The sequence below is a fragment of the Mercenaria mercenaria genome, chromosome 13 (assembly GCF_021730395.1).
Source record: "Mercenaria mercenaria strain notata chromosome 13, MADL_Memer_1, whole genome shotgun sequence".
NCBI classification, from domain to species: domain Eukaryota; kingdom Metazoa; phylum Mollusca; class Bivalvia; order Venerida; family Veneridae; genus Mercenaria; species Mercenaria mercenaria.
This window is the reverse complement of record NC_069373.1, coordinates 35537819-35557143: the sequence shown is the minus strand read 5'-3', so window position 1 is coordinate 35557143 and position 19325 is coordinate 35537819. Positions and strand designations below refer to the sequence as shown.

Sequence of the window (19325 nt, the reverse complement as noted above, 5' to 3'; positions counted from 1 at the left end):
AATAATAATAATAATAATAATGATAATAACTTTATTTTAAGAAGGTGACATATTAAGAGTACATAGTATACATACAATTTATTTCCAATATGGCCTTCTACATAAATGTTACTTGAAACACGTAATGTAATATGGCGGGTTGTTACCCTAACCAGTGTTCTTGGATTCTGTACATGTACCAACCTGTATGTCGCAAGTAACTGCCAAAATCATTATTGCGTGTACGGCATGTATATCTAATCGCATTTTTTTTCAAGAACTATCTTAGTTCCTACAAAATATCAAACGGAAAAAAAGCCATATGAACAGTGATACTTTATTTAAATAATTTTCGTGTGAATGAGACGACCCCTGTATACATCTTTGGGTTGGCAAATTCGTTTGATAAAACTTTTTTTCAATACACATGAAATGTAGCAATTTTTGTATTATAAAATACTGTAAATACAGTAAAAATCACTTTTGAAAAAAAAAACAACAAAAAAACACAACTCTTATTGGGTTTGTTTACATAACCGGCCAATCAGAACGGACAAATATTACCTTATTTCCAGTAAGTTTCCTGTAATGTTTTGAAATGGTGGTCTTTGGCCACTTGAATCAGGGTTGGAGAACGGATGATTTGGGACGATATGCCTTTTATGAAATCGTCACGGAGAGCATACGTCTCACTCGGGGATCGAACTTACGACCCCGCTATCTAGACGTGTGCTCGTCCTAATGCGCTAAGCGGACGGTCACTTTCTGTTTGGAACTTCATCGACGGCCGGAGTAGCTATTTCATTACCACACATCTAAGTGTTATAAATATGTGTTATAACTGAAAAAAAAGTTATGATTATAACTCATTACATTGGTATGTATCATGATTTATCAGGTCAAGGATATCATTGTAAATAACGGAAACTGTCACAATTACCACAAATTGGGCATTACAATTACAAATTTATTGCCTATTTCAAATGGTACACGTGCGTATTATAGCACATTGCTATCGGGTTAATAGCCTGTTTTCGGTATGTGTTTGACATTATCGGTTAACATTAGATAGTTTACCATTGTCAACTTTGTCAACTTTGACAGGCGGGTGAAATGATCTCAGTACTTAAAAAAGGGAAAAAGCCGAACCCTTTAGGGGACAGAGATATACCAGTCAGAACAAGTGGCATTTTCCATGACATTGCATTCTCATCTACCAGAAGTTCGTTAAAATCTCGAACTTGAGAACAATGATAACCCTCTGTTGTTGTTTTTTTAAAAAAAGAAGCAAATCCAAAATTTAAATAAATATGCAGTATCTTTTTAAGTGTGAACAAAAGAGCTATTTAATGAAATTTCATTAACATAAACAAGCCAAAGGGAATCTACATGTATATAAAATACAGGAACAGATGCGCTCTTTTTCACAATAATTCTTCTGTAAGCCTTTCAATATATTCTGGGCATCACACCAGAGACTGTAACGCTGTTTAAACAATGCTTATTAAACTATTTCATACGAAGTATTATGAAAAAAGTATTTTTTTCGTGTATATTTCAGTGGGCAATACAATTACAACAACAACAAATAAACAGAAACATTGTGTATCAACATCGTTATTCCTAGGGAACAAATACTACACAGTCCTACACTGGGTGTAAGGGGAAATTCGTCAATGTAAATAATTTCTTCTTTAATACTACAAATAGGACATCGGACTAACAGCCGGAGGGCAGAAGATATTGCTTATAATAATGTATTCAGCGATGAAGACAGTCATTTTTTTCGGACTTGGCCTGCATTGTATGTATTTATGCGTAGAAATTTTTTACACTGGTACCAGACACCAAAGTTGCGAGTTCTGCACCAAAATAGGTTGATTACAACCAGGTAAAACCCCCGTATCACATACAGAGACATATCTGCGTATATATACCTTTAATGTAATTTGCAACTGGAAACTGGTTAGTTAGGACAATAGACACTAGTTTGTAAGTTCTCATATATCTTTACGATTACAACGCACCCTCCTATCGGCGGCACTATTTTTTGCTTTTGATTCAGGTGACTGCTTCAAGGAAGAAATTGTGTGCATATATGAATGTTAAAATTTAATCTATATTTCCATCGCAAATTTATATCGCTGCGGCAATGCTCTTGTCAGGAGACAGCGAACTGAAGCACGAACTGGTCGATTGTAGAATTTCTGCAGAACTTGACGTTTCTTTGACACCATACTGTTCATTAAAATTCTTTTAATCGACCAATTTCGCTAATATAAATGGGATCAGAAAAAAATCAGTAAGACTCTCATTGAATATAGCTCACAGATGATGATACCCGTTTGTGAATAGGTTTTTATTAGCATCTCTTTTGTTTATATCCAGTGAATGATGTTCATATGGGCAGAATTCGATTAAAGGGATACTATACCGCTTTAAAACGATATTCATTGCATAGGGTAGACTGTGTTACTTCCCTTGTCTTATATTTATTTTCGGCTGAAATAGGAGTCTATGCATTGCATTGGGTAGATCTAGCGTGCGTTTTCACTGATCGCGTACAGCGGCAGTACTCGATCGTCACTCACTAAAGGGCAAACAAGGGATAGTATTCAATAGTGGAATTACTCAAAAGAATTATTTAGTAAGTGACATTCAGTGAGCAGACTAAATGTTTACCGAATATTGTACACTGAACAGTTCTCGCAGTGTTGCATTCGGCAAGCAGTATTTCACTGAGAAGCGAAAAAGGAATATCATCACCATCTTCTCCTCTGGGAGAGTATACTCGTAATTTGATTAAAATGCTTTACAAGAGATATGGTAGATGTAGAGCAGACGCAATTGGTCCAGTGGTAACCGTGACTGTCTGACTACGAAACCCGCGCTCCACCAACTAAAAATAACTGAGACTGGGATAAGAGTCCCGTGTACGGGTGCTTTACACCTAACACGCTTAAGAAACAGGGAAGCTTTTGAAATTGGAGCGTCTTCTGTATCTTGCACTATCCTCACACTAACATTACTAATTTACAGGAGGTGCCCATATGGGTTACAGGTGGCGATTATAAATAAAAAAAAATGCAGTTATCGTAAATTATAAATACTGAGGAGGTAATCATATAAAATACCGAGATGCATTGAGTGGGCGGATTTTTTTATTGATTCATAAATTCAATTGATCATTCGGAACAAGTAAAGATGAGTGCCTAATGATCATGACAGACTAAAGATGTCCAGTGAGAAGCCAACACAGAAAGTAATTCAGTGAGAATTTCTCTGTACTATCTGATATATCTGTCCTCATGCACTGTTTACTTGATGATGTGTACGGCATGGTACGGGAGTCGGCCAAAACCAATCCAAGCGTCTGCTCAAAGTAACAAGCGTCGGTTGATCTTGAGTAGAAAAAAAGTGTGCTTTATAATTTCTTCTTTATTTATGATCGAAAATAAAATCTTATCAATGGAAAATCAGTGAAAAAATAGCAAATAAAACAAGGTAAAATTACCCGCTCTCTGTGCTGTCAGTAAAATGTTCGAAGCTAACATTGATGATTATATCACATGTTTTCGCGACATCCAGTATCAGTATAATTATTTTGCACGAGAATTTCTGAATTTAACATTGTAAATTATATTTCTTCTTCATTTAAAGAATTTCAGAAGTTTCCGTGTATGGCTTGTAATGGCTTTTAGCAAGACAAATGTTAGTCGGACAGGTTTTGTTTTTTTCAGTTAGTTTGGGAATGGTACAACTACCCGTGCAGTTGGGGAATTGCATCGTTTTTGGTCAAATTGGGAAATTTCTATGAAGATAAAAGATACAAGAATCTTTATTTTACATTGGATAAAGTATAATTAAAAACATTAGCTCATGAGCTATTTCCCGACAAACAAAGAAAACTGAAATTAACAAAAATTGATCAGGTCGGATATCCGGGCACTTCAGCGTATCGCGTTGCGTTGCAACAAGCGGAGTTTACAGCAAACGCTAAATTGTAATTGAAAAGCGTTTCATGTTTCCTTAGTGCTGGTTATTTTTCTTTATTTAAAGTAAAATTTTGGGCAATATTAAGAAGTCAGTGAATTTATAATGTAGCATGATGTTCGAGAAATCACTCCCGAGAAAGAAATCTTTCTTTTTTTAGGTTTCAGACGTGATATTCATCATTAATCCGTGTAAGCTACAAGGTCTCATTTGTGACGGACTGAATGAAAATTATAATTTAAAAAATCGGAGGTCTTTACAAATAAATAAAACAGAAAATCTAGCTCATCTAATTAGGTTTATTCATTCGTTTCACTTTTCTCGTTCTATTTTGTAGCCTACCATTAAAACAGTTCTGAAAGCCAGATAGCTTATACTGTGGTGTCAAAAGTGATTCAGTAACGCCAAATTTAATTAAATCAACACCTCTTACCTAAATTCTGATTGGTATGAGATTATATAAAAGGTGTCATAATTTAAAGCATAATAGTACATAATGCGTAAATACTGGATAAGGGATTTTTTCTCCCTCGAAGCGTATCAGGATCAAAATAGAAGATCTTTAACTGCATTTATAACACAAAGGTTTTTTTTATATATAAACAATTGTTTTAAATGTAATATGACAGCTAGAGCTACTGTGTTACACGTGGAGATAAAATGATAATTATAATACAATGTAATAACTGCATGCTAGTTTCTTTTCTACGAAAAGCCAGGACGTATCAATAAACTGATGACTTCTTAAATACGAAAATACTGAAAAATGCTGATCTCTGTTTTGTATTAAATTGTGAATTATTTAAAACTGTGAATGATAATTTGCACGCTTTGTCTAAAATAATTTTAGCCATACCTTGTAGTTTTCAAAATCCATATTTTTTTGTTAATTGTTAGGCTGTCACAATTGACTGCTTCCACATATAATATAATTAAAGCATTCATTCAAGTCATAAGTTATAGATCACTATGGAAACCAATCAGTATGTGGTATATTAATGATAATCAGTTTTGACCAGTTCTTAATGACTATCACTAATTAATAGATTGATTTCCTGTTTGTTTCATCCCTCTCATGTACCCCTTCGGGGCCTTATGGTAATTTCCTGTTTTATCCGTTTGATGTATGCCTTCAGGGTCTTATGATATTTGGAAGATGTACATTATTGTTATTTGAGTGTTAACTGACTAAGGGATTAATAGAGCTCCTACATAGAAAAAAAACCTTAATCAATACACATATAGTTCATTTGAAATTTTAAAATCAATTCACCAAACTAATTTTTGGCTGGAAGGACATTTCTTCAAAAAAAAAAGAATAAATAAATAAAATAAATAAATAAATATAAAATAAAAAAATGACTGCAATAAGATTACATATATAATAAGTTTTTAACTTTATTTAAATGACTTTCATACTTAATTATAGCATTTTACATAAACTAAATGAAATATATCGCACAAAGTATATTTCAGGAAATGGCAACAATATAAAATATTTTATTTCAGAGCATTAAAACATTTAGAAAATCAGCTTATTTTAAAAAGACATAAAAAATCAGAAAATTGATTTACTTATTTGTTTTATCTGTTCTTTCTTGAGAAAACAAACAAACAAAAACTCTTTTTCAAGACACTTGAAAGATTCTCTGAAAGATGAAATAAACAACTGCTACGATTTTAAGCAAAGAAGTTGAATAAAAAAAAATGTTATGTTCTCAGATATTTAGTTTATTTTAATATGTAATATAATGCAAACAGAGAAAATGTTGAATAAGCTAATCATAACTGATCCGTAGCGCCAAAGAGCTGACAATACATAATCTGTCACTTTTTCCAGACCGTTTTAAAATGCCACAAAATCAATTATCACAAAAAATACCTACTTTTTTTTTGAAAAATATATAGATTGTACTATTGGGTAAGCATATAATAAAAAAGATGACTCTTGATTCGTTTTATTTGAAAATAAAAACATTACAACCCACACCGCTAGTTAATTCGCTACGAATTGCGAGGTCCTGCTTTCACCTCCAAGGTAATTTGCATAATCGACTGCTCCGGATGTGACGTCATGCCGACCTGATCAATAATGCGGCTAAAAAGAAAGATAAGCGAAAGTTAAGCATATTAAAACATAAATGACATTGCAGTGGTTAAGAATGGCATTGTTATATGATAAAAAACGAAACTTACATACATAGCACATATAAGCACAAACCTGTAAAAATAATAAGTACTCAGGGACCTCACTCTACTTTGGGGGAAGGGGTCCGCAGTTCTCAGCCGGTGGAATTTTCGCATCGTTTTAGCCAAAAGGGGGAATTTTCATTGCCTTCAAAGAATAACATACTATGTAAGAACTATAACATGTATAACTCTCATTACACTAAAGTTGTTTCTTTTTCTCAACATACTACTGGTAACTGCAATTATATCATGTCAAGATCAGCTTTTCAGGGGTCAAGCTATACTGTTATTAATGAAACTTCCACAAACTTTATCTAAAACAAGTACATTTATCATTACAGATTTTTTTAATCAATTTATATTTTAGTTGTCTAAAAGTGGGTGGGGTTTGGTGCCTTTGCATTTTATTATCAAAAAATGCTTCAAAATAAGGGCTGCTTTTGCAACAGTGATCATATTTTTCTTAAATGCAGACTTTCAAATGGCTTTTTTATTTAGATTGTACTAGAAAAATCTTGTAAGAAATGATGAAAATGTCCGAAAATCACGGTCGCGAAAACGGGTGACAAATATGGAAAACGAAAGTAAACATTTAAAATTCTTGATGAAATACCTGTTTTGAATTTTATTTTTTTTTACCATACCTGTTCAATACTTACAATTTCTGCTTATTAAAGCATTTAATTTATTTTGGACCAAACAAAGCCTCTGCAATGATAATAAATTTTCTATAGACCGTAACGGTTGACCGGCTCACGTAATTGTATCAAGCAAACAAAATAAACAAAATAATGATTTTACTTATCCAATTTGTGCAAAGTCGATTATCTAAAGCTGCATTTTTTATCAATTAATTTTTATACATTAATCAGTAAACATCTTTGATAATGACAGGGCATATTGTACTGAATATAAACCGCGAGATGACCACGTGTCAATCGGCACGTGGCGTGATTGACATCTGTTAGCAGCTAATTAACATATGACGCTCCGCCTACTGCCATACTTCCGCGAATGACGGCGAACAATATTGAAATTGACTGGGATTTTGATTGACAAGGGGCAGAACTTTCGAACTCGAGACACATCAAACAAAATTTCCGCGAGTCAACCCAACGCCGGAGCATATTTTGTGCGGGTCAAATACGAGTTTTTCTCGATTTTCGCGGATCAAAAACCCGGGACCTCGGGTCAACCGAATGTCCAGTAAGGGGGATTTTTTTCTCTACTTTTTCTTGATGACATCAATCTGCCTGATTTCCACTGTAAGAGTGTAAAAGTAGCAATAGGCGTTACATGAAAGAACTGAAACACGTATTTATTTTCTCAGATATAAATCAGGGCTATCTGTAAAGGAAATATTTTAGAAGAAAAGTGTTAATTATTAAAAGAAGTTCAGCCTGTAGCCTATTGATATTGACATGATTGATATGGGTAGGTTTTGAAAAATATGCAGCAATTTGGGGTTTTCGAATTATTTCAATTGTCAGATTAGTTGCTGGGCAACCATATCATTTGTGCATACCCATTGTTTTTATTTAAAAATATTAAGAAAATAATGTAAAATTCCATTTTTATAAAACAGGTGATATTTCCAAATTATTACCTGCAATGCAACAAGTAGTATAGCACATGGGGACTGGGTGATTTCACGTGACTTTTTACTGATATGCAAATGGTAATTTGAAAGATGAGTTTATCTTATTTATTTTTAAGTATGCCTGTTTTTTGTTAGACTGTCGAGAACACATGATGCCAGGATAGTACATGTATGTTGAGAAAAAGAAACAGCTTTAGTGTAATGAGAGTTATAACCTGTTACAGTTCTTACATAGTATGTTATTCTTTCAAGGCAAAGAAAATTCCCCCTTTTGGCTAAAACAACGCGAAAATTCCCCCGCCTAAGGGCTGCGGACCTCTTCCCCCAAAGTAGAGTGAGGGCCCTGCAGGGGTTCCACTAGATCTGAAAACCCAGGAGTCCCAGGACCCTTGACAAATAAAAGGCAAAAGAAACTTTTAAAGGCATTTTAAGATATAGCGAATGCTAGTAGCATATTTACTTAGGTTGGTGTAGCCTTAAGCAGGGGTTCCACTAGACCTGAAAACCCAAGAATCCCAGGACCCTTGGGTCCAAATTTTGAAGGGTCCTTTTCCCAAATACAGGAGTCCTGTCCCAACATGTCGATATTATGAACTAAATTTTCTTTTATAGTAATACCAGCTGGTAATACAATAATATTAACCAAAAGATGTTTATTAATATTTATTTCATTACAGGGTGACAGGGTGAGCTTTTGTGATCGTCCTTTGTCCGCTGTCTGTCCGTCCAAAATTTCTTGTGAACACGATAGAGACCACATTTTGCAATCAATTTTTAGCTCACCTGTCACAAAGTGACAAGGTGAGCTTTTGTGATCGCGCAGCGTCCGTCGTCCGTGCATGCGTGCGTGTGTAAACTTTTGCTTGTGACCACTCTAGAGGTCACATTTTTCATGGGATCTTTATGAAAATTGGTCAGAATGACAATGTTCCCCTTGATGATATCTAGGTCAAGTTCGAAACTGGGTCACGTGCGGTCAAAAACTAGGTCTGTAGGTCTAAAAATAGAAAAACCTTGTGACCTCTCTAGAGGCCATATATTTCACAAGATCTTCATGAAAATTGGTCAGAATGTTCACCTTGATGATATCTAGGTCAGGTATGAAACTGGACAACTGCGATCAAAAACTAGGTCAGTAGGTCTTAAAATAGAAAAACCTTGTGACCTCTCTAGAGGCCATACCCTTGAATGGATCTTCATGAAAATTGGTCAGAATGTTCACCTTGATGATATCTAGGTCAAGTTTGAAACTGGGTCACGTGCCTTAAAAGACTAGATCAGTAGGTCAAATAATAAAAAACCTTGTGACCTCTCTAGAGGCCATACTTTTCATGGGATCTGTATGAAAGTTGGTCTGAATGTTCATCTTGATGATATCTAGGTCAGGTTTGAAACTGGGTCAACTGCGGTCAAAAACTAGGTCAGTAGGTCTGAAATTAGAAAAATCTTTTGACCTCTCTAGAGGCCATATTTTTCAATGGATCTTCATGAAAATTGATCTGAATGTTCTCCTTGATGATATCTAGGTCAGTTTCGAAAGTGGGTCACGTGCGGTCAAAAACTAGGCCAGTAGGTATAAAAATAGAAAAACCTTGTGACCTCTCTAGAGGCCATATTTTTCATGAGATCTTCATGAAAATTAGTGAGAATGTTCACCTTGATGATATCTAGGTAAAATTTAAAACAGGGTCACGTACCTTCGAAAACTAGGTCAATAGGTCAAATAATAGAAAAACCTTGTGACCTCTCTATAGACCATATTTTTCAATAGATCTTCACGAAAATTGGTCAGAATTTCTACTTGATAATATCTAGGTTATAGTTCAAAACTGGGTCACATGAGCTCAAAATCTAGGTCACTAATCAAATAATAGAAAAAACGAAGTCATACTCAAAACTGGGTCATGTGGGAACAGGTGAGAGATTCAGGACCATCATGGTCCTCTTGTTATCAAACTTGCACACTACTTGAATTTAAATAATATCTCGGTTCATCATGGAATCCAAGATTTATTGTTGTTGAAGATATTTTGCAAGTTTGTATCAAATCAAACCATAAATGAAGTCTCTATAGGCATACAGACACTAAATAGAAAAATGGCGCGAAAAAAAATGGTAGTCGCATAATGGCGGATACAAATAGTCCTCAGTTTTTTTGCTCTGTAGAGCTATTTTCCTTATTTTCTTTGCAATTTTTTTGCTAAAATCACATGCAGATCTATACTTGACATGTAGGTACATGTAGCATTTTCATAATGAAATAACAACCTGACAAAATTTTTCATGGAAACTTAGATCATACACTACCAGTATAATTTGGGGTCTCATTTTTTAGCTGATTTTGCAGTTTGTGTGTTGGACTGAAATTAATTTTCTTGCATCAAACATGACCCCCACTTTTCTTTGATTTTTAGTTAGCACTGACAATATTCTTCAAGAAAATGTAAGTACAGACATTTAAAATGGGTCCTGATGTGGCTGCGTTTATTGGAAATAGGTCAATTTTATATAGAATAAAGAACAAAATCTATTTAGTGTGTTATAACCTATATGGCTGCAAAAGCCAAAATGGCAAATTTTGGTCCTTTAAGGGGCCTCAAGGGGCCATAACTCTTGAACCCATGATGGGATCTTCAGATACTGCCAATTTTCAAAAGAAACCAAGATATTATGCCAATACAAGTTGTGTGCAAGTTTGATAAAAGTTCCTGTTTTTTTTTGTTTTTAAAGCTTAAGCTAAGAAATTTGTTCAAGCAAGCAACCCTACTCAGGTGAGCGATATAGGGCCATCATAGCCCTTTTGTTCTGATTGCTTGATGTACTTAACATTGCATCAGTTTTTATCTTATTCTGGCAATGTTTTTAGTGTTTGTTTAAGATGTAAGTAGCATTTTTTGGCAGAAAAAAAAAGATTATAACATAATCATGTTTGATGTTTGAACATGTTCATAAAACATTATTAGCTAACATGACCGTGATACACATGTAGGTAATTCAGAACAATTTTTATTGAATTTGGTAAAGTTACGACATAAAAAGCACTTGCCTGATCGGTCGAGTATATAGCGAGGTCCACTCGTCCATTCCTGACTCTCCCACTCACAAATGCGAGCGTGCGAGTGGAATTTTACACCCCTGTTATGGCTACGTAAAATATTATTAAAAAAATAAAGTTTGAAGGTAAAATTGCGCATGTTATATATATCTTACTTATAGGACTAGTTACACATATACAAATGTACATCCACATTATACATTAAATCCGTGTTCATACCATGACATCTAAATTATTTCGAAATTTTTGCATTCTTAGTCACTTTTATTCACTCCAGGTTTAGCCTCCAAAGTGTAAACCAGGAGTATATAGAAGGCAGTAATGCTAGACCTTGCAACATTCTTCAGGTCCATTTCTTAATTTCTTATAGACAATTAGTCCTGGTATCAACTCTTCGAAATGAATTTACATTGTCATCCGAGAACAAAATAATAAACCTTCTTATAAATGTTGGTTATACAGTCACATTCATTCTGTAGAGTTGATACCATGATGCCTTAATCGTTTAAAAATTTCTATCTTTTTCCCATTGTCTTGTATATATACAAATGTATATCCTTGGTTTAGTACATGGGGGTTAACCACTGAGGAGTTTATAAAAGTGTCTTAAGATCTGATACTGTGACTCCTTGACTGCAAGAATTGACCTGAAGAATATTGCATATTCACCAATATTGCCTTGTATATACACTTATCCCGCCCGCTTAGCTCAATAGGGAGAGCGCAGATCTACGGATTTCGGGGTCGTGAGTTCGAATGGGCAAGGCCTGTGTTTTGTGTGACAGTTTGATGAAAGACATTGTGTCTGAAATCATTCGTCCTCCACCTGATTCATGTGGGGAAGTTGGCAGTTACTTGTGGAGATCAGGTTTGTACTGGTACAGAATCCAGGAACACTGGTTAGGTTAACTGCCAGTCGTTACATAGCTGAAATACTGTTGAAAAATGGCTTTAAACCCAAAACAAACAAATTATATATACACCTAGTTTACAACCCGGAGCTAAACCAAGAGTATATAAGAGTGATTAGAGAAGATGAATATTTTGAAATAATTTAGGCGTCACCGTGGAGTATCAACTCAGAATGGATTTGAGCATGTAACAATAAGAAGATGAAGATGACAGTGTACTGTTAATTCATTAGAAATAGTCCCCACTAGATTGCCACAGTAAACCCTGTTACCTGTATCTGGAACATGATATTTTAAGGTGTTGTTGAGTATGTGATGATCTCTGACATGCTTTGCACAGGTTCAATAACTCTTACAGTATCCAATATTTTACATATTTATAAAATTTTGCCAAAACATTTTTAAATTTTTTTAGCTCGACTATACGAAGTATAAGGAGAGCTATCCTACACGCCCCGGCGTCGGCGTCGGCGTCTTTCCGCGTCCCCACCTTGGTTAAAGTTTTGGTGCACTTTCTCTTTTTTCAACTTATCTCTGTAATTACTTGAAGGATTTGATTCAAACTTGAAATACTTATTCCTCATCATCATCCACATCATCTAACATAAGGGCCATAACTCTGGCACCAATATTTCATGAATTATCCCCCCTTTTCACTTAGATTTTCAGGTTAAAGTTTTGATGCACTTTCACTCTATCTCTGTTATTACTGAATGGATTTTATTCAAACTTAAAATAGTTGTTCAACATCATCACCCACATCATATGACACAAGGTGCATAACTCTGGCACCATTTTTTCATGAATTATTCCCCGTTTTTACTTAGAATTTCAGGTTAAAGTTTTGGTGCACTTTCACTCTACCTCTGTTATTACTGAATGGATTTGATTCAAACTTAAAATAGTTGTTCAGCATCATCACCCACATCATATGACACAAGATGCATAACTCTGGCACAATTTTTCATGAATTATTCCCCTTTTTACTTAGAATTTCAGGTTAAAGTTTTATGCACATTCACTCTATCTCTGTTATTACTGAATGGATCTGATTCAAACTTAAACATTTGTTCAACATCATTACCCTTATCATATGACACAAGGTGCATAACTCTGGGACCAATTTTTCATGAATTATTTCCCCTTTTTACTTAGAATTTTAGGTTAAAGTTTTGATGCACTTTCACTCTGTCTCTGATATTACTGAATGGATTTGATTCAAACTTAAAATAGTTGTTCAACATCATCCCCCACACCATATGACGCAAGGTGCATAACTCTGGCATCAATTTTTCATTTATTATTCCCCCTTTTTACTTAGAATTTTAGGTTAAAGTTTTGATGCACTTTCACTCTGACTCTGTTATTACTGAATGGATTTGATTCAAACTTAAAATAGTTGTTCAACATCATCACCCACACTATATGACACAAGCCGCATAACTCTGACACCAATATTTAATGAATTATGCCCCTTTTTGCTTAGGATATACTTATATAGTGTTTTGATACATTTTTTCTTTACCTCTCTTATTACTTTAAGTTGATATTTTTGACATAGACTCAAACTATTGTGCAATATCTTCATCCACAATTGGAGTCATTAAACACTCCAGTGACAGCTCTAGTTTCCTCAGGTGTGCCCAGTTTCACTATCCAGCATCGAAATAGTCGAGCGCGCTGTCTCCTGTGACAGCTCTTGTTTTTTTATCTAAGCTGAGGGCTTACTACCCAGTCTTTGGAATAGAGTGAAACTCTATGTACAGTAAAACAAGTATCAAGGGAATGATCTAAATGCTCGAGTTTATCCAGGCAGTAGAGTGATTGAAACAGATAAATTAATAATCAAAGAAAAAGTGCATGGGACCTCATGAAATACTTGAGAGAGCTCTGGTACTCAAGCCATTGATACTGTAGCATTAGCAAGAGGTTTTTCAAGGTACTTGTTTTTATGCCCCGAAGGTGGGCACATTAAGTGTATGTGTGTGTGTAGTACTTAGTGTGCATCCATGTAAATTCTTGGCAGGCTGTAACTTCAACATTCATAGGGGGATTTGAAAAAAATTTGACACAATGTGACAAATGTTAACCATATTGAGAACTTAGAAGGTATGTCAGGCTTATGTCCCGGGTCTCTCAAATTAAGGTCACAAAATGATGTGTGATTTTTTTTGTGTTGACTTCAGGGGCATTTGTCACTAATAGTGACAGCTCTAAAACTTGTTGAAATAAGAATTTTGTATATATTATGCAATTGAAACACATACATGTATCAATGTTACTATGATATTGTATCGATCTATTGAAGAAACTCATGTTTTACTGATCAACTCTTACCAACATAGGTATTTCTAATTTCAGCTTTAGAGATGGATCTTTATGTTGAAGAGAAAAGTAAAGATTACGATTTAGTTTTAAAAGTTGGGTCTGATAGTATTAAGGCTCACAAGAGTGTGCTTGTAGAACAGAGTGAATATTGTAAAGCTCTTTTTTGTGGACAGTATAGGGACTCCTTAAAGAATGAGGTTGATCTGTCTGGAGTCGCCAGAAATATCTCAGAAGTCAAAGCCGTTGTTTCTTTCATGTATACAGGTGATATTTCGGTGGACAATGAAAATCTAACTGACGTAATGAAGTTGTCATCTTATTTGTCAGTGTCTTTGCTCGACAAGTACTTGGTGAAATTACTGCTTGATACACTCAGTGTTGAAACTTGCTTGAAATACTACTGTTTAAGTCGGCAGTATGGTTTTAGGGAAGTAGAGAGAAAGGCTGGCATAATGCTTAAAGCAAGATTTCATAACTGTGTCATAAATGATGAAAATTCACTGGATGTCACACCAGAGATGCTACAGGATGTATTTGATAACAGTTTCCTGAAGTTCTGTTCGGGGGCTGATATTCTTAAATTTATTGCCAAATGGCTTGAAAGGTATGCAGACGAAAGTGAGAATGAAATTCCTGACAGAAGTATGGTTGAAGTTTCTACACATATTCTTCATTCTCTTAATAATACTGAAGCACAAAAGAGGCCAAAAACATACATTCCCAAGCTATCAATTGAAGAAGATTTTGCAAAAATTAAAAAGTTGTTTGAAAAAGAGCAGATGGTAGATACTGAGGAATTTTTAGATTTATTCAGAAGAACAATGTCTAATTTATACCCAGAGCCTGAACTCCCAGAAAAGTCTGAAGACATGAAGAGTACACCTGTACTAGTAACATTGTCATTTAGAGATATGCCTGAGGGAAAGAGGGGTCTTTCTGAGAAATATGTTCATGACTTATGTGTATACAATCCAGAAACTGGCATTTGGTATCTTCTTACAACATTTAAATGGAAATTCTTTAATCAATATGCTGCCATAAATTTGACAGAGGACTACATGACATTAGTGGATGCACATGGCAAACTGTACCTAGTGGATGGTTATCGGAGTGATATGGCCATGTATGATTACACAAACAAGGTCTGGTACTACTGGGAGAATTTTATATCCAGTTTGGTTCTAAATGATGAGTTTGAACACCACAGGAATCTTTATCTCACCGTTACACCATCTGGTGACTTGTACGTAGTTGTGGAGGTTCTTAGGTGGAGAAATATTAGAGAATTTGATGATGTTTATGAACTATTGGAAAAGAACGTACTTGATGGGTTCTACTTCATAGCAGCTAAATATGGAAAGGATGATGAAACATTTCATGAAGTTTTCAGGACTGAAATTATCCCAGTCACTAATAAGGACATGGAGTATTCTATTGTAGAAACGTCATATTGTTCAGTGAAGGTTAACAAGAAAAACGAGATGATTCTTGTGCAGACTGCAGACAGGGATAACAATGTTGCAATGCTTTTTGATCTTAAAGAAGGTGCTCCTTGTAAAATAATACCTTTTAAGATTGGGAAGGAAGACTGGTCATTATTTTTGCCCACATGCATTTTGGAAGACGAGGATAAATTTGTGGTGACAATTGAAGATAACAGTGAAGATGAGATGTTTGTTCTTTTTGAGTGTCAGCACGGATCGAATGATTTGAATTTTGAGACTAATCATGCTAAGATACCTTATATTCACTCCTCTGAAAAGTTTAAAGTACAAAATCGTAGAAGAAGAACGGTTGCTGGAAAAGAGTCGTTATGGCATATTGATAAGCTATTGGATGTTGTATCGGTGTGCAGACAAATAGCATTCAAAGAAGAGCCTGCTGTAGTAGATCACACACCACCACCATTTACAAGCATAATCTCTGCTCATGAAACGAGTTTCCCGATTGATGTTCTGGAAAAATTAAACCCCATAACAGATCTTCTACTATATGGAAAATAATTCTTAGACAGATGTCTAGTGTTATGGCAACTTTTAAGAATGGCATTTAGAAATCTTATTGAAAAATGAAGTTTTTGTGTCACTGAAAAAAAAAATTGAGTGTCTGTTTCATTTAAAGATAATTTGTGCCGCGCCATGAGAAAACCAACATAGTGGGTTTGCGACCAGCATGGATCCAGACCAGCCTGCGCATCTGCACAGTCTGGTCAGGATCCATGCTGTTCACTATCAAAACCTATTGGAATTAGAGAAACTGTTAGCGAACAGCATGGATCCTGATCAGACTGCGCGAATGCGCAGGCTGGTCTGGATCCATGCTGGTCGCAAACCCACTATGTTGGTTTTCTCATGGCGCGGCTCAAATTTATTATGTGCACTGAAGCTAATATACCGGTATACAGTATAATATGCAAGTCCTTATTTATGTGCAGATACAAACTCAGATCAGAAGAACTGTTGAGAATAAATCGTATAATATATATCCAGACATTTGCTGTAGGCTGTTTCTGCAGTTTTCACCAGTGTCAGTAATATCATCATAATCGTTAACATTGCTATGTTGAAAATGAAAATGTTTGTTCAGTAATATTCATGTGAAGTTACTGTGTTTTAACCAAAGTTTCAGGTTGAGCTGGTAGTATAGGCAGAATGGTCTTAAAATTGTCCATTGTCCACAATTTACATAAAATGTCTCCTCTGAAACTACTGGTCAGAATTACATTAGACTTTGTCTGTAGCAATCTGGGAAGGTTTTCTCTCAAGTTTGTTCAAATGGTTCAGCTTGACCCCTTTCAGAGGCAGCTGGAGCTGAAAATAGAAAAACCTTTAATTGACTTATTCTCAGGAACCACCTGATGGATTTTCATCAAACTTATTCTGTAGCATTGTTACGCAGTCTTCCAAATTTATTCAAACAGAGACACTTGGCCTCTTTTTGTGGCTGTAAGAGCACAAAAGAGAAATATCTTTGAACAGCTTCTTCTCATGAGCTGCTTGATGGAGCTTCATCAAACATAGTCTGTAGCATTATAATAAGGTCTTGAGGAGGCCTCTAGAGCTAAAAATAGAAATAACCTTTAAACAACTTGTCATTAACAGCTTGATGGATCTTCATCAGGCTTGGTCTGTGGCATTATTATAAGGCCCTTTCCCCTCGGTAGCCTAGTGGTAGAGCGTCCGCTTCGAGTGCGGGAGGTCATGGGTTCGATCCCCAGCCGCGTCATACCAACAATGTAAAAAATGGTACTAGCAGCTTCCTCGCTTGGTACTCAGCATGAAGGGGATAGTGCTAGGACTGGTCAGCCCGGTGTCAGTATAATGTGACTGGGTGGGGTATCATGCCACATAGGCAGCACTATAAAGTTGGGCATTGTGCTCACTGCTACAAGTTGAAAAAGATATTAAACCCGATCACACACACACACACTCTCCCAATTCTATTCAGGAGGAGGGCCTTGGTCTCTTTTAGTGGCAGCCAGAGCTAAAAATAGAAGTACAGTTAAACGACTGCTACCTGTGAGCGACTTGATGAATCCTATGAATCAGACTTGATCTGTAACATCATTATAATTCCTCTCCAGTTTCTTTTCAAATGGCAATGGGTACCCTTAAGGGGCTGCTGGAGCTAAGAATAGAAATACTTTCGAACAACTTCTCATGAACCATTTGATGGATCTTCATTAAGCTTGATCTGTAAGTCATTGTAAGGTCCTCTCCCATTTCATTCAAATGGGGGCACTGACAGCCCCTTAAAGGGGCCACTAAAGTAGAAGAAAAAGAGCACAAAGCAACTATTTCACTCAAATTGCCCTCTAGCTCAAACCCTAACCTTTAAGCAACTTTTTAGCTCACCTGAGCCAAAGGCTCATGGTGAGCTTTTGTGACCGCTCAATGTCTGTCGTGTGTTGTCCGTCTTGTGTTGTGTGTCCGTCAACATTTTCTAAAAAATCTTCTCCTTGAAAACTACTGAGCAGAATTTCACCAAACTTCACAGGAATGATCCTTGGGTGGTCCCCTTTCAAAATTGTTCATTCAAAGAATTTAATTCCATGCCATGGCAACCGAAAGGAAAAACTTTAAAAATCTTCTTGTCCAAAACCGCAAGACGTAGAGCCTTGATATTTGGCATGTGACATCATCTTATGGTCCTCTATCAAAATTGTTCAAATTGTGCCCCTGGGGTGAAAAGAGGCCCTACCCTGGGGGTCACAAGTTTTACATAGACTTATATAGGAAAAATCTTTAAAAATCTTTTTGTCTAAAAGCAAAAGACCTAGACCTTTGATATTTGGTATGTAGCATTGCCTTGTGAACCTCTACCAAAATTGTTCAAATTATTACGCTGGGGTGAAAAGAGGCCCTACCCTGGGGGTCCCAAGTTTAACATAGACTTCTCGGCAATATATGACCATTTTGTGTCGATTCGCAGTAAAACCCAACTCACTCACTTTAACATAGACTTATATATGGAAAAAAATAGAAATCTTCTTGTCTGAAAGTTCAAGGCCTAGGCCTTTGATATTTGGTATGTATCATTGCCTAATGAACCTCTAACAGGATTGTTCAAATTATGCCCCTGGGGTGAAAAGAGGCCCCGCTCTGGTGGTCACTTGTTATATGAGTTATATAGGAAAAAATACTTCAAAAATTATCAGATCATATTTCCTGGACTGTTTAATTATATTTACCTGTTGTATTCAAGTGATTACATGACACCTTACTGTAACCTTGACCTACTGACCTACTTTCTTGTTTTTTGAGATACAGCCTTGAAATTTGGATGACCTGTACAGTTTTGCATAACGATCTTAAAACTGACTTTCAGTTACCATGAATTTGATCTACTGACCTACTTTCTAATGTTTTAGCATCAGTTTGCCATTTTTAAAGCTTCAGCTACGAAATTTGTTCAAGCAAACAACTCTACTCAGGTGAGCGATATAGGGCCATCATGGCCCTCTTGTTCTCATGAACCATTTGATGGATCTTCATCAAACATGTTTTGTAAGATTATTATGAGGTACTATCCAATATTTGTTCAAATAAGCCTAAGGGCACTTAGGGCTTAGTAGAAACAGAAATACCTCTAAACAGCTTCCTCTTATAAAATCCTTGATAGATTTACATCAAACTTTGTCTATAGCAGTATTTTAAGGCCCTCTCCCATTTAGAGGCTCCTAGAGCTAAAGATAAAAATACAATTAAGTAACTTAATCTCATTTTAAACCTTGCATGAGTCTTTATCATGATATAAACTTGCGCACCTC

At 35.6% G+C, this 19325-nt stretch overlaps 1 protein-coding gene across 4 annotated transcripts in view; it reads left to right on the top strand.

The window, feature by feature from the left end:
• Window positions 1-3343: 3343 nt before the first annotated feature.
• The window catches only part of LOC123528861 (nucleolar protein 8-like), a 41823-nt gene continuing 25841 nt past the window's right edge, over window positions 3344-19325 (top strand). The window contains exons 1-2 of one of the 4 annotated variants that reach the window (XM_053521542.1): window positions 3358-3483; window positions 13445-13667. The gene's annotated coding sequence lies outside the window, so the exon portion shown is untranslated. Of the gene's footprint in view, window positions 3484-13444; window positions 13668-14089; window positions 14123-19325 lie in introns of all 4 variants that reach the window. The other 3 variants (XM_053521541.1, XM_053521543.1, XM_053521540.1) reach the window with 3 other exon arrangements.